Source organism: Abrus precatorius, unplaced genomic scaffold (assembly GCF_003935025.1).
Source record: "Abrus precatorius isolate BTA unplaced genomic scaffold, Abrus_2018 Scaffold9, whole genome shotgun sequence".
In the NCBI taxonomy this organism is placed as follows: domain Eukaryota; kingdom Viridiplantae; phylum Streptophyta; class Magnoliopsida; order Fabales; family Fabaceae; genus Abrus; species Abrus precatorius.
The window spans coordinates 35,309,782-35,322,483 of NW_020874439.1; the positions used below are offsets into that span (position 1 = coordinate 35,309,782).

General features: G+C 31.0%; 1 pseudogene; it reads right to left on the reverse strand.

Moving 5' to 3' along the window:
• Positions 1–4,884: 4,884 nt before the first annotated feature.
• On the reverse strand, positions 4,885–6,758 carry LOC113851323 (annotated as a pseudogene).
• Between the last annotated feature and the right edge of the window lie 5,944 nt (positions 6,759–12,702).

Genomic DNA, 12,702 nt, shown 5'->3' on the forward strand with positions numbered 1-12,702 from the left:
GTCGGCTTAATGAATTTTTTAATAATTATTTACTAAAATAATATGTATATATTCTCTTGAATAAATTTTTGCCACAAAGTCATATTGAGTATTTAAGTAAAATAAAATCAATTTTTTTTATTTTTAATTTATCCATTTCATCTAAAATAAGAATAAATTACGCCAGAACATAACGTATATCCACTATTTCGTATAGAATATAGATAAAAAAGTAAAATAAAAATTTAAATTTAAATTTTTTGCTTTGTTAACACGTGGCCCAATCAGGGACTTTTGTCCCCGAGTCAAACGAAATTACTATTTTGTCTTAGTCAAGGATGAAAGCCCTTGATTGAGCTAGTCATGAGAGGCAACAGTCACCACACGGTTCTTTTCTCCCTTCTCACATACAGTAGCAGCAGCTGCTTTTTGGTCGTTTTAGCATCATTTTTGAGTGAGCAGAGTCATCTAATTCGTCCACTGTAGAACAGTCTCTAGCTCCACTTATATTGCCGCTAGTACTGTTGTTTTTAGACCCGACTGTTGCCAATGTTTATAGAACCGACACATCCTTCAAAAATCTGCACTTATTCAATATGTGTCATTACTAAAAAAAAAAAAATCATTATAATGGTATAATTTATATGTTCTGTAACATTTATATTTTCTAATTTCATAAGGTTAAGCAATGACATTGATAAGCTTAAGTCTAATATATTTGAGCCAACCCTTAAACTTTCACCAAATGTAATATCCACATATAATTCAATAACAGTTGTAGTAATACTTTGTTGTTGGTATGTACTAATCATACAATCAATATCTTCATCATGACATATATTCAATACAGTGTATTGTTTAACGCTTGAATCAACCATAAAACGAGAAATTATTCTAGATATAAAGTAACTATTACTAAGATTCAACTTGTCATGAATCTTTTTTTTCAAATTCATAAAACTGATTCGTCTTCGTATCTTTATCATTTTTTTGTTATCTTTAAATGTCACACCTTCGTTTCCCACATCAATTTTTTCATTACAATAGACAATAATAATAATATCACTCATCCTATATTTATAAAAAATACAATGTCAATAATTACAATTATACTTATTTATATAAATAATAAAAAACTAAATTATTATTAATACATACTAACATACTACTATATTTCATATTAATTTATATTAAAAAAATAAAAATAAAAATATATATATTACACACATATAAAATAAATATTTACAAAAAATATAACATCATTTTTTAATTATTAATCAAAATCATACTCAACATCTACTAACATAACTTCTATATCTTTTTTAATATTAACATAAATTATTAACAGAAATTTCACCAGTTGTTGTTGCTTAACGGCTTAGTTGTAATGTGTTATGAATAGTTAGAATAGATGTATTAGGATTAGGGTTTATTTTAATATTATAATAACGGACTTGGCCTAATAGAATTATATATGTATCCTTATAAATATAAGGGTCTCTACTCATTGTAGAGTATCCAATTTTAGCACACTAATTTATTTCTCTCTCTCTCTCTCTCTATGTTCTTTCTCTCTTAATCTCTACATGGTACCAAGAGCCTTATAGGTTCTCTCCTTGGTCGCCACCACTGCAGCATCACCACCGTGCCGCCGCCGCCACAAAAAAAAAAAAAAACAGCTTCAAAAAAGGCCAATCATGGCTGCTGTGGGAATGGAAAATTTTTTTGGCGACCAGAATATGTAATAATTCAACGTTTACAATTTGAGTGCGGCGTTACAATGTTTGAACGTGATAGCCAGGATGTGCAGGATGCATAGCACAAGAGGGTTGTTAGGGAGATTGTATCTCTATCCAAACTTACCGCTGTTAAGCTGGATGGAGATGGTACGAACTATATGGAGTGGAAGTATTTAGTTGAGATTAGTCTGGGTGGAATGGGAATGGAAAATTTTTTTGGCGACCAGAATATGTAATAATTCAACGTTTACAATTTGAGTGCGGCGTTACAATGTTTGAACGTGATAGCCAGGATGTGCAGGATGCATAGCACAAGAGGGTTGTTAGGGAGATTGTATCTCTATCCAAACTTACCGCTGTTAAGCTGGATGGAGATGGTACGAACTATATGGAGTGGAAGTATTTAGTTGAGATTAGTCTGGGTGGAATGGGAAAGGATAATCATTTGACTAAAATAGTACCTGTCAATTCTAAGGATGTTGACACATGGAAGATACGTGACAAAAAGATCCTTGCGTTGCTAGTAAACTCTGTTGATAGACGAATACAAGCAATTATTACCCATTGCAAAACTGTGAAGGAGTTATGAGATTTTTTGCAATTTATTTTTGAGAAATATGATAATTTGAATATGTTATATGCTCTTTGTAGGAAGTTTATCAACCCAAACAAAATAAGCCGAAGCTAATGGATTATTTTTTGGAGTTTAAGAAGCATACTGAGGAGATATTATCTCTTTTTCCCTGCAAAATTATTGATGAGATGAAAGCACAACAAAAAAAACTCATGGCTTTAAGCTAGCTCTCTGGACTTGATCTGGAATATGAGGTAGTTCGGTCTCAGATTCTGTTAAGCAAGCAGGTTGATAATCTTATCGATGTCTTTTCCAAAGTTATGCAGGCTTCCTTTGAGGAGCTCAAGAGCACTACAAAAAATGAGTCTCCTGACCATTTTGCCTTGGCAACCCAATACGGTCATAGTGGTGGTTGCAATTGTGGTAAAGGTAGTTGTGGTCGTGGGCGTAGTAAAGGTCGTGGTATTGTACAGTGTTACAACTATGCCGAATTTGGCCATTATTAGAATCAGTACACTCATCCTTTACAAATCACAATGTAATTTTTGCTTCGCTAACTCGGTGTTTCAACTTAATATAGCTACTCAGGAGAAAGAATGACGTATTGTTCGTATGAGTGATGAGGAATTTATTCAGTATATTAAGTTTTAGATTTTCCAATAACTATCTACATCCTCTACAGCTACTTTGGTCCGAAAAGGTAATCTTACCGCATGTCTTTCTTCTTCTTCCAGGCGTTACTAATCATATGACTGGAGATTCAGATATCCTTTTCTCTTTTTGTCTACTTAGTTCTCATTCTTCTGTAATACTCGCTAATGGTTCTACTGTCCATATTAAGACAGCGGGTGTACCACTCTAATTTCAACCTTACATTTATTCTCTGTTTTATATTTGTCTCAATTCTCCTTAAATTTGTTGTCCATTAGCCAAATTACTTCATCATTAAATTGCTCAGTAACATTCTTTTCTAATTCTTGTGTTTTTCAGGATCTAATGACACAGAGGATTATTAATAAAGGTAGGGTATCTAATAGGCTGTATCTATTGGAAGAAGAAGGACTTCCGCAAGTTCTATTGTGTCTAGGAATGAAACAATGTCTCTTTTCCAACTTCATTGCCGTCTGAGTCATCCGTCTTTAGGAGTTCTTAGGAAATTATGTCTTAATATAGTCTAATTTTTATTGTGAGTCATGTTAGTTTGCTAAACATCATCGTAATGTTTATTTACCTCCTTTAAATAAAAGGACTCATGCTCTTTTTAAAATTGTTCAGTCTGATGTTTGGGGTCATTGCCCAATTACTTCTAAATTTACTTTTAAATATTTGATTACTTTTGTGGATAATTATTCTCGTACAATATGATTGTCAAAAGATACCCATTCTAGCTAATCTGTTAATAGTAACCACGCTGTAAATCTTTCACCTTTTGTCAAGCTTATCTGGAGCGTGAAATTCATAATAGTTACTATTTTCTGCACTCTTCTAATTAGTTTGTTATTTGGGTCTGCAAAGAATGCTGGCTTTATCAGAATGTTAAAGATGAAATCTTTTGAAGGTTATTGGATCTGTTGGGCATCCAATTAAGAATACAGAATTCAAAGTTGTAGATTCTGAGAGTGATGAAGTTCTTCCACCTGGTTCAAAGGGAATTTTGAAAGTCACGGGCCCACAATTGATGAAGGGATACTTACTACAAGGTAATCTACTTCATAAAAGTTCAAAGATGTTGTGTCTTGTGTTGACATGCGTGCTGTGAGAGAGAGAGAGAGAGAGACAGAGCACGTTGGTGAAAACTTCATAACAATTTTGTTGTCTTAACTGATTGGCGTCATCATAAATAATCCAATGCCTTACAACACAACCCTACCAAATTCAATTTTCTAATGTTACAAAGTTCATCTCGTTTTCCTTTCCATAACTTTAGTCCAACATATACGATTTTTATTTTATAACCGTAAATAATTTCCATACAATAACATTACCAAATATTAAGCCATAACTGAAAATTAAATATACGAATATATAAAACTTGATAAATTATAATTATGAATATCAATAGCATGCGACAAAGACAATAAACAAAGTCGAGAAACATATGACAAGTCAAATTCAAAGGCCGTCACATCTTTTATCAATAAGAAATTCAAAATTTTATCGCGCCTCTCTATTCTTAATGCTCGCATCACTATCCATGTTTCTTGCTGGTTTCACAAAATAGGCATTTTCATTTGGCTCACTTAGAATAACAGTTTTATTATTTAAACATTAAAAATTGACACTGTAGGTAATATTATATATAACTAATTTTATCCTTTTTTTTAATATTTTCACATACACACAAAAAGTATACCCAAAAATTAAAGAATTTGTTTCATTGTCACATTTTGATGTTCAAAATTTTTCTCCCCCTTGAACAACTTCAAGACGTTGATCATATATCTCAGCAAACAGATAAAAAATGGATGCCCTATTCAAAAAGAAAAGTTGAATAAATAATGGAATACAATGAAAAACAAGCCCCGTTCACCTTTGCTGAAGTTCAGAGGCATAAGCAACAAGCAGCTGCCCGGGACACGACAGCATCCTTCGTAGCAAGGACCTCAATTGATCATCGAATTTGAGGAAATTTCCATCGGAATTCCCAAGTCACCAGAAGTCATTGCACGAACAATTTCCATTCTTAAAATGGTGATATCTTTTGATATCTCGGACATAAATTTCTCTATTTGCTATAGTGCTGATGAGCTTCAGAACAGTATGACAATCTCCACAAACACGAAGATTTTTCACTATACGTATAATAGTCCCTGGAACAGCCTTAAGAAGCCCATAAGCCACAGCCAACCTCTCACTATGCCAGAAAAGTTGTCTTTCTTTCTCTTGTTGATCCATGTCGTGGAAAACTGAGCTAGTATCAGGAACATAACCCCTCTTTCTCATCTCTGCATCTAACTTACTCATTAATCCTACGATCTCATCTTTCATTGGATGAAAAGTCTCTCCAGATATCGTTACACATAGCTTTCCTTTCCCAATTCAATGCAGCTATAACCAGGTTCCTTTTTAACTTCCATGGCCATCATTAATTTTCTCACTTTCGAAACATTCTCCCACATACCAGCCCCAGCATATACATTAGATAACAAAATACATGAAGGATCTTCTGGTTTTAAATTTAATAGATGATCAGCAATCCTAACTGCCATCTGGGTGTTCCCATGCTGCTTGCAAGCACTCAGCAGAGCAACCCAAGTTGAATTATCCGGATTCACTGGCATTGTTCTAATGAGATTCTCTGCCTCATCAAGGTGTCCTGATCGACTAAAAAGATCCAGCAAACAATTATAATGCTTCAGAGATGGCCTAATCCCATGATCTTCAACCATAGACCTAAACACAGCACGGCCCTTGCTAACTAGACCAGCATGACTGCAGGCATAGATCAACCCAACAAAGGTCACCTCATTTGGCTTAATTCCAGCCAAAACCATGTCATCGTACAAAGCCAATGCCTCCTCAGCTTGCCCATGCTGAGCAGTGCCAACAATTATTGAAGTCCAAGAAACTACATCCTTTCTGCACATTTCAGAGAAGATATATTTTGCAGCAACAAGATCACTGCATTTGGCATACATATCTACAAGGGTAGTGCTAATAAACAAGTAAGACTCATAGCCAAGGGTTATAACCAGACCATGCATCTGTTTCCCAAGCTTCAAAACAGCAAAATTAGCACAAGCACCAACCACACTGGAAAGAACTAACGGGTCTGTTACACTAATCCCTTCACGCCGCATTTCAACAAACAAGTTGAAAGCATCAACCCCATTCCCACTCTGCACCATCCCAGAAATTAAAGCAGTCCAAGCAAACAAGTTCCTATACGGCGTTTGACGAAACAGTCGAAAAGCCTCAAACTTTTGCCCACTCCGCGCATACCCAGATATCATGGCATTCCAAGAAATCGAATTCAGGGAAGAAATGGAGTCGAAAACGGCACGCCCATAATGGGGCAACCCGAATTTCGCATACATATCAACCAACGATGACTTGACAACGTCATCGTGAGAGAAGGGTGAGAGGAAGAAGCGAGCATGCACTTGTTTCCCTTGTTTCACATGAAGAGCACCCAAGTTAGCACAAGCCTTGACGATGGAGGCGAAGACGAAGTGGTCGGGGAACAACCCAGTGTTGAGAATGGAGCGTGAGATGGAGAGAGAACGGTGAGGGAGGTTGGAGAGGTTGCAGGCGGTGAGGAGGGAGGCCCATGCAACGACGTCTGGGCGGGGCAATGTATCGAATACTTGAAGTGCGTCTTGGATGAGACCGCATTTGCCGTATGCGTCTAAAAGAGTGCTGGGGAAGGGTTTGTGTCGGTTGATACCAGCTTTTATGATCTTTGCGTGAAGCTTCTTTGCCAGTAATGGGCTCCGGCGAGCCGTGAATTCACTGATAAAGGTCATTGATATATTTAGGACTAAGAATTTGTTTAGAAAATAGTTAAAACAAAATACAATGAACCGAGAAATGTTAATTTATGAACAAATAACCACTTTATTTAGTAAATCTTTAGAAATTTAGTGAAGAAAAGTTATTCATATTATTTGAATTACAATCATTAAAATATTATAAATAGATTTTGTATTTGAATAATGTGATAAAGTAAGAACTTGTTATTGTATTATAGTTGATTTATGTTAAGAATTTTTTTTGTATAATTTATATTAAAATTTAAAATTTTGACCATATTGTATTTGATATATTATTGATATTGAAACTAACACATATATATAATATCTTTTTAGATAGTTTTATCTTTAAGATAGAATAGGATCATTTGTCTTGAATTAAAGGATTTTTTACGGTTACAGAAGATTCATGTGTCTGAGCATATTTAGAATGGTCGAGATCATTCTATTTTGAAAATTAAGAAAAGCTAATTTATTCTAGCTAGTTTGAATGGTATTTCTTAGAAGGTCCTTTCACATTTAGAGCTTGAGGGATTTATTGGATTGCTCACGTATGTCAGCTTTCACTAGACTTCTTATTGATCACTGCATTAGTAGAAAGATGGAGGCCAGAGAAATGCACTTTTCACTTGCTCTAGGCAAGTGTACAATTACTTTGCAGAAAATATCTATCTTGTTAGGTTTACAGATTGATAGAAGACCTATAATAGTACCTATTAGAGGTAATTATGCTGATATAGTTGAGGAGAGCCTAGGGATTCAACCAAAACATGATCCTTTTGTTGGTTTTCAAGATGAGTTGGCTAGACCAACATTTTACTCATGTTGCGATGCATGCACAGAGTCCTTTACAGATCACTCGATTTGCTAGGACTTACATGGTGCGGTTAATTGAGAATTTTATGTTAAGCGATCACTTCATATGATACCTCATTTAGTCATGGAATTGATTTAAATGTTGACTTTGAAGTAACATTAGATGTTCCACCTCTAGAGGTGCATCTTAACCCACATCGTGGAGCAAGAGATCAGTCTAGAGAATGCATATTGACCCACATCAGCACCACCAACCGAACGAGGATAAACCTTTATTTACTAGTTTTACATATTTCTTACGTAATATATGACATATCTTTTGTAGCTTTAGTAGATGTTATATGATATTTACTACTTCAGTTTATGTTATATACTGTTCAAATACCTTTATAATTATGTTATGCATATAAACATACAAGAAGTAGTTGATAATGAACATATGATGTAGCTAAACATATTATAAATTATATACTACAGCTTTATACATAATATCTTCTATACTACTCATTAGGTGATAAAGAAGTATATTGGTGTACATTGTGACCAATTTGATGACAATTACTACATCTTTGTCTACTTTATGACTCAACCCAATCCATTTCATTCCTAATACGAGTTGATTTTAGTCTTCCTTTACCTCTGATTCTCTCGCCTTATCAAGAACTAACTTCCACTCATTGCATGTAAAAATATTACTCTCATTTTTCAGGGGGAACCACTGTGATAAGTATGTATTGACGACATAGTACACAAAGTAAACAGGATCAACATATTGGCAAAAGTCAATACTTACCGATGCACAGGTTGCGATTACACGTGAGCATGAAAATCGATATGTCTGAAATCTCCCACATTCACAATATTTTCTAGACAATGCAACAGTCCATTTGTTACCACCTCTTTGCGTGATCGGGTTAAAGGCCTCTTCAATCTCAAATCTTGTTCTTTCTATATCATATCGTCTCACTTGATGTGAAGATACTTCCTCTTTATTTTTCTGCCTTTTTAGCATTAGTTTAGAATAAAACCTCTTACCAGCATTCAGGTTATTCATTGCATCCTTTCTACGCTTCACAAAATATACATCTGTAAGTGCATTTCACCAGAGCAGTTATAGGTAAGTTTCTTGCCCCTTTAATACCTTGTTAATAGCCTCTGACAAATTCATGATCATGTGTCCATAACGACATCCTTCGTCGTCGTGACTTAAAGCCCATTTTTTCTTTGATATGTTATCGATCCACTTCTGTATTTCTAGTGATTCATTGTAAAATCTTCTTAACCTCTCTTCGAATACAACCTTCGAAAGTATATATGCTGCAACGTACATCAAGTAATTGTTCACAATTAAAATAAATATAAGGTAAGAGAAGACAAAAGGCATTAAATCATGTTACTTAATTTTTTCAGTTATTTTTTCAATTCAATGTTCTTAAATCTATGATTGAAATTGCTTGCAATATGATAAATGCAATAAACATGATAGGCATTAGGAGCTTTCCATTCAAGATGTGGGTTTGAAACCTTTGATGCCTATCAAATATTAAACATATTATTGTTTTTGTTGTTACTGCACACAGATCATTTTCATCTTATGTTGTTGCAATCAACATTGTGTAACGATACTTATCATGCAAAAATGCTCCATCTACTTGAATAATAGGTTTGCAAAAGTTAAATGTTTCCTTACATTGATTAATAACACCAAAACAATAGCTCAAATACTCTAAATTTGTTGTTTTCTTGATGTCCAATAACAAACGGCTTCGTTTCAATCTTAAAAACAGACCTAACTGCATGAAATTGCATATACTCTAATCATTTTGACAATGTAACATATGATTCATCTCAGTCACCAAAGATTCTCACAATCGCTTTATATTTTGCCATCTAGGCCTTTTTGTGTGAAATTTTATATCCAAATTGAGTTGTCATCCTTTTTTGAATTAGACTTATAGGCAATGATGGTTCAAGATTAACTATACCTACACAAAACACAACAAAAGAGGTAAGTATCTTTATTGTGAAAAGGCTTCACGAAATAAGATATTATGCAAACTTTCATTCATATAATAAAAACTTACCAATGATATATGAACAAATCAAATCTGAATTTAGTTTAATATTGTCTTGAGATATTGTAGTGTTGAGATATGTATGCTTACCCCCACACATTGCTATTTTTTACTTTGTTGAATTTTTAAGTAATGATGCTCTTATTCGCCATGGAAACCCATTGTTATGGTTCAAACACTTTACATGCAACTTTGTTAGTTTTGACTCAACAACAAAATAACCCTGATGTATTTTTATTACATGCTGTTTTAAGTCACTTTTAACTTCATCTTTGGAGTCAAATAATAAACCTACATGTCAGGGATCTCCAATAACCCATGAAATATCTTCACTAATTTCTTCTGCTTCAATTTCTTGGTCTGGATGTTCTCAATTGTAGTATAAACTTACATTCTAAAAAGGTATTTCACCTACACCTACATAAAAACGGACATTATTCATCATTATAAAAAAAAGTATACAATTTAATCAATAATTCTTTAATAAATATTACCTCTAACATTTTTTTTGTTGTAAATTTAAGTTTGAATCAAAATCACCATCTACGTTTATATTTGACGAGCTGTCTAACGGAATATGTCTTTCATCATCATCACTATTGACTTCTTCATTTTCATAACTGCATAAATTTGTACATCGTTCAAAAAAATACACTTATTCAATATGTATTGTCACTAAAAATAAATAAAAAAATTATTATAATGGTATAATTTATACCTTCTGTAACATTTATATTCACCATTTCTATAAAGTTAGGCAATGACATTGATAAGCTTAAGTCTAATATGTTTAAGTTAATCCTTAAATTTTCACCAAATGCAATATCCACGTATAATTCAATAACACTTGTAGTTGTTGGTACGCACTAATCATACAATCAATATCTTCATCATCACATATATTCAATGTAGTATATTGTTTAGCGCTTAAATCAACTATAAAACGAGAAATTATTCTACATATAAAGTAACTATTACTAAGATTCAACTTGTCATGAATTTTTTTTTTCAAATTCATAAAACTGATCCATCTTCATATCTTTATCATTTTTTTGTTACCTTCAAATGTCACACCTTCGTTTCTCACATCAATTTTTCCTTTACAATATACAATAATAATATTACTCATCTTACAGTTTTTTAAAAACACAATATCAATAATTATAATTATACTTATTTATATAAATAATAAAAAAATAAATTATTATTATCACATACTAACATACTACTATATTTTACATCATTTATATTAAAAAAATAAAAAAATTATGCATATTACACACATATAAAATAAATATTTACAAAAAATATAACATTATTTTTTAATTATTAATCAACATAATATTCAACATCTACTAACATAACTTCTATATCTTTTTTAATATTAACATAAATTATTAATTTTTAAATCTAAATTACACAAAAATTCATTCAATAAATATTCATCAATTTTATTTACCTCTATTTATTTAAGTAATTAAAAAATACTTTAATTTTAATAAAATAAATATAAAAAAATTCAACAAAATATTACAAATATAGCTAACCTCTAATATTTCTTCTAAATCTTCTCCCATGTCATTTTCCTTCAGCTTGATTCATTTTGATGTGCAGAGTGTAGCATTATATAGGTAAATTTTGTTAGATAATAAAGTGTAACGATAGTCTTTTAACTACATGGTAAAGACTAATTTTATAGTAAATTAAGACAAAATTAACACAATTATTACATGTTTCATTACTGCATAGTTTCATCCAAATTTTAGATAAAATCAATAAAATTTTGTCACATGTAAGTTCTTCAGTATTTTGTCTATATATAGGATGAATTTACCTTTTTGTCTGCACATTTGACGAAATGATTAACGCATTTCATCTTCATTTTGTACAAAACCTGTAACACGTGTCACGTTTTGACTGATTTTAACCCTATTTTAGACAAAAAGGGTAAATTAAAAATAAAAATAATTAATTTTATCTGACTTAAATATAAAACATAGTCTGACGTGACAAAAATTTATCCCAAACAGAGAAAATATTTTTCTTTTATTTTATTTTAGTAAATAGTTATTAAAAAAGCATTAAAAATATTCATTAAGCCCACATTTGTCTATATCAAGAACATACTTTCCAATAGCATATAAATAATTTACTAAAAATATATTATATTTTTTGATCAATTATTTTAACTTTGTTTTGATAATTTTTAATATAATTTATTAAAAAAAGTTATTTTTAAATTATTTTAATAATTAATATTAAATTTAAAAAATAAATTATTATTTTAAAATATTATTGAATAAATATTTAAATATACAATTATCAAAACACACATTTAAGAATTTGAAAAGTGTTTATAAATAATTTACACAAATAATTTATGAATTTTTAAAATTTTATTTTAATAAATATTTATTATAATTTATTAAATTAATTTTTTTCTAACTTATATATATATATATATATATATATATATATATATTATTTATTAAAAATAATTTTTTTCAAGTCAAATATCATGAGCGATAAAAATTTTCCTTCAAAAATTTAGTAGAGTTAAAATAATTTAAAATTAAATTTTAATTTAGAATAACTCTACACTAATTAATCTACGTATTTGATGATTAAAATAAACTGTTTTACCTTATCTTCATAAAAAAATTTATTGGATTAACTATATAAAGTGATTATTTTTAAAGTAATTTATTCAATAAATACTTAGGTAAAATTAGTATCTAAATATACCCTTAATTTACTTTATTTTTAATTTTAGTAAGGTAAAAATATTAAGAATTTCTATCTAAAAGAGTTTTGCTATAAGTAACAACTCGTTTATTTAAACATTTAAAATTTGGTGATGCGTGTAATATTATATATATGTGTTTTTATTTTCTTAATACAAACATCTTAACAATACTCTTCAAAATTAAAGGAGATGTTGAAAGATATTTGCCTTCAGGTGTACTTCAAACATTTAAATTTAAATAATGATATCTTATAGATTAATATGTATTACTTTAATTGTATTGAAGTAAATACAATAAAAA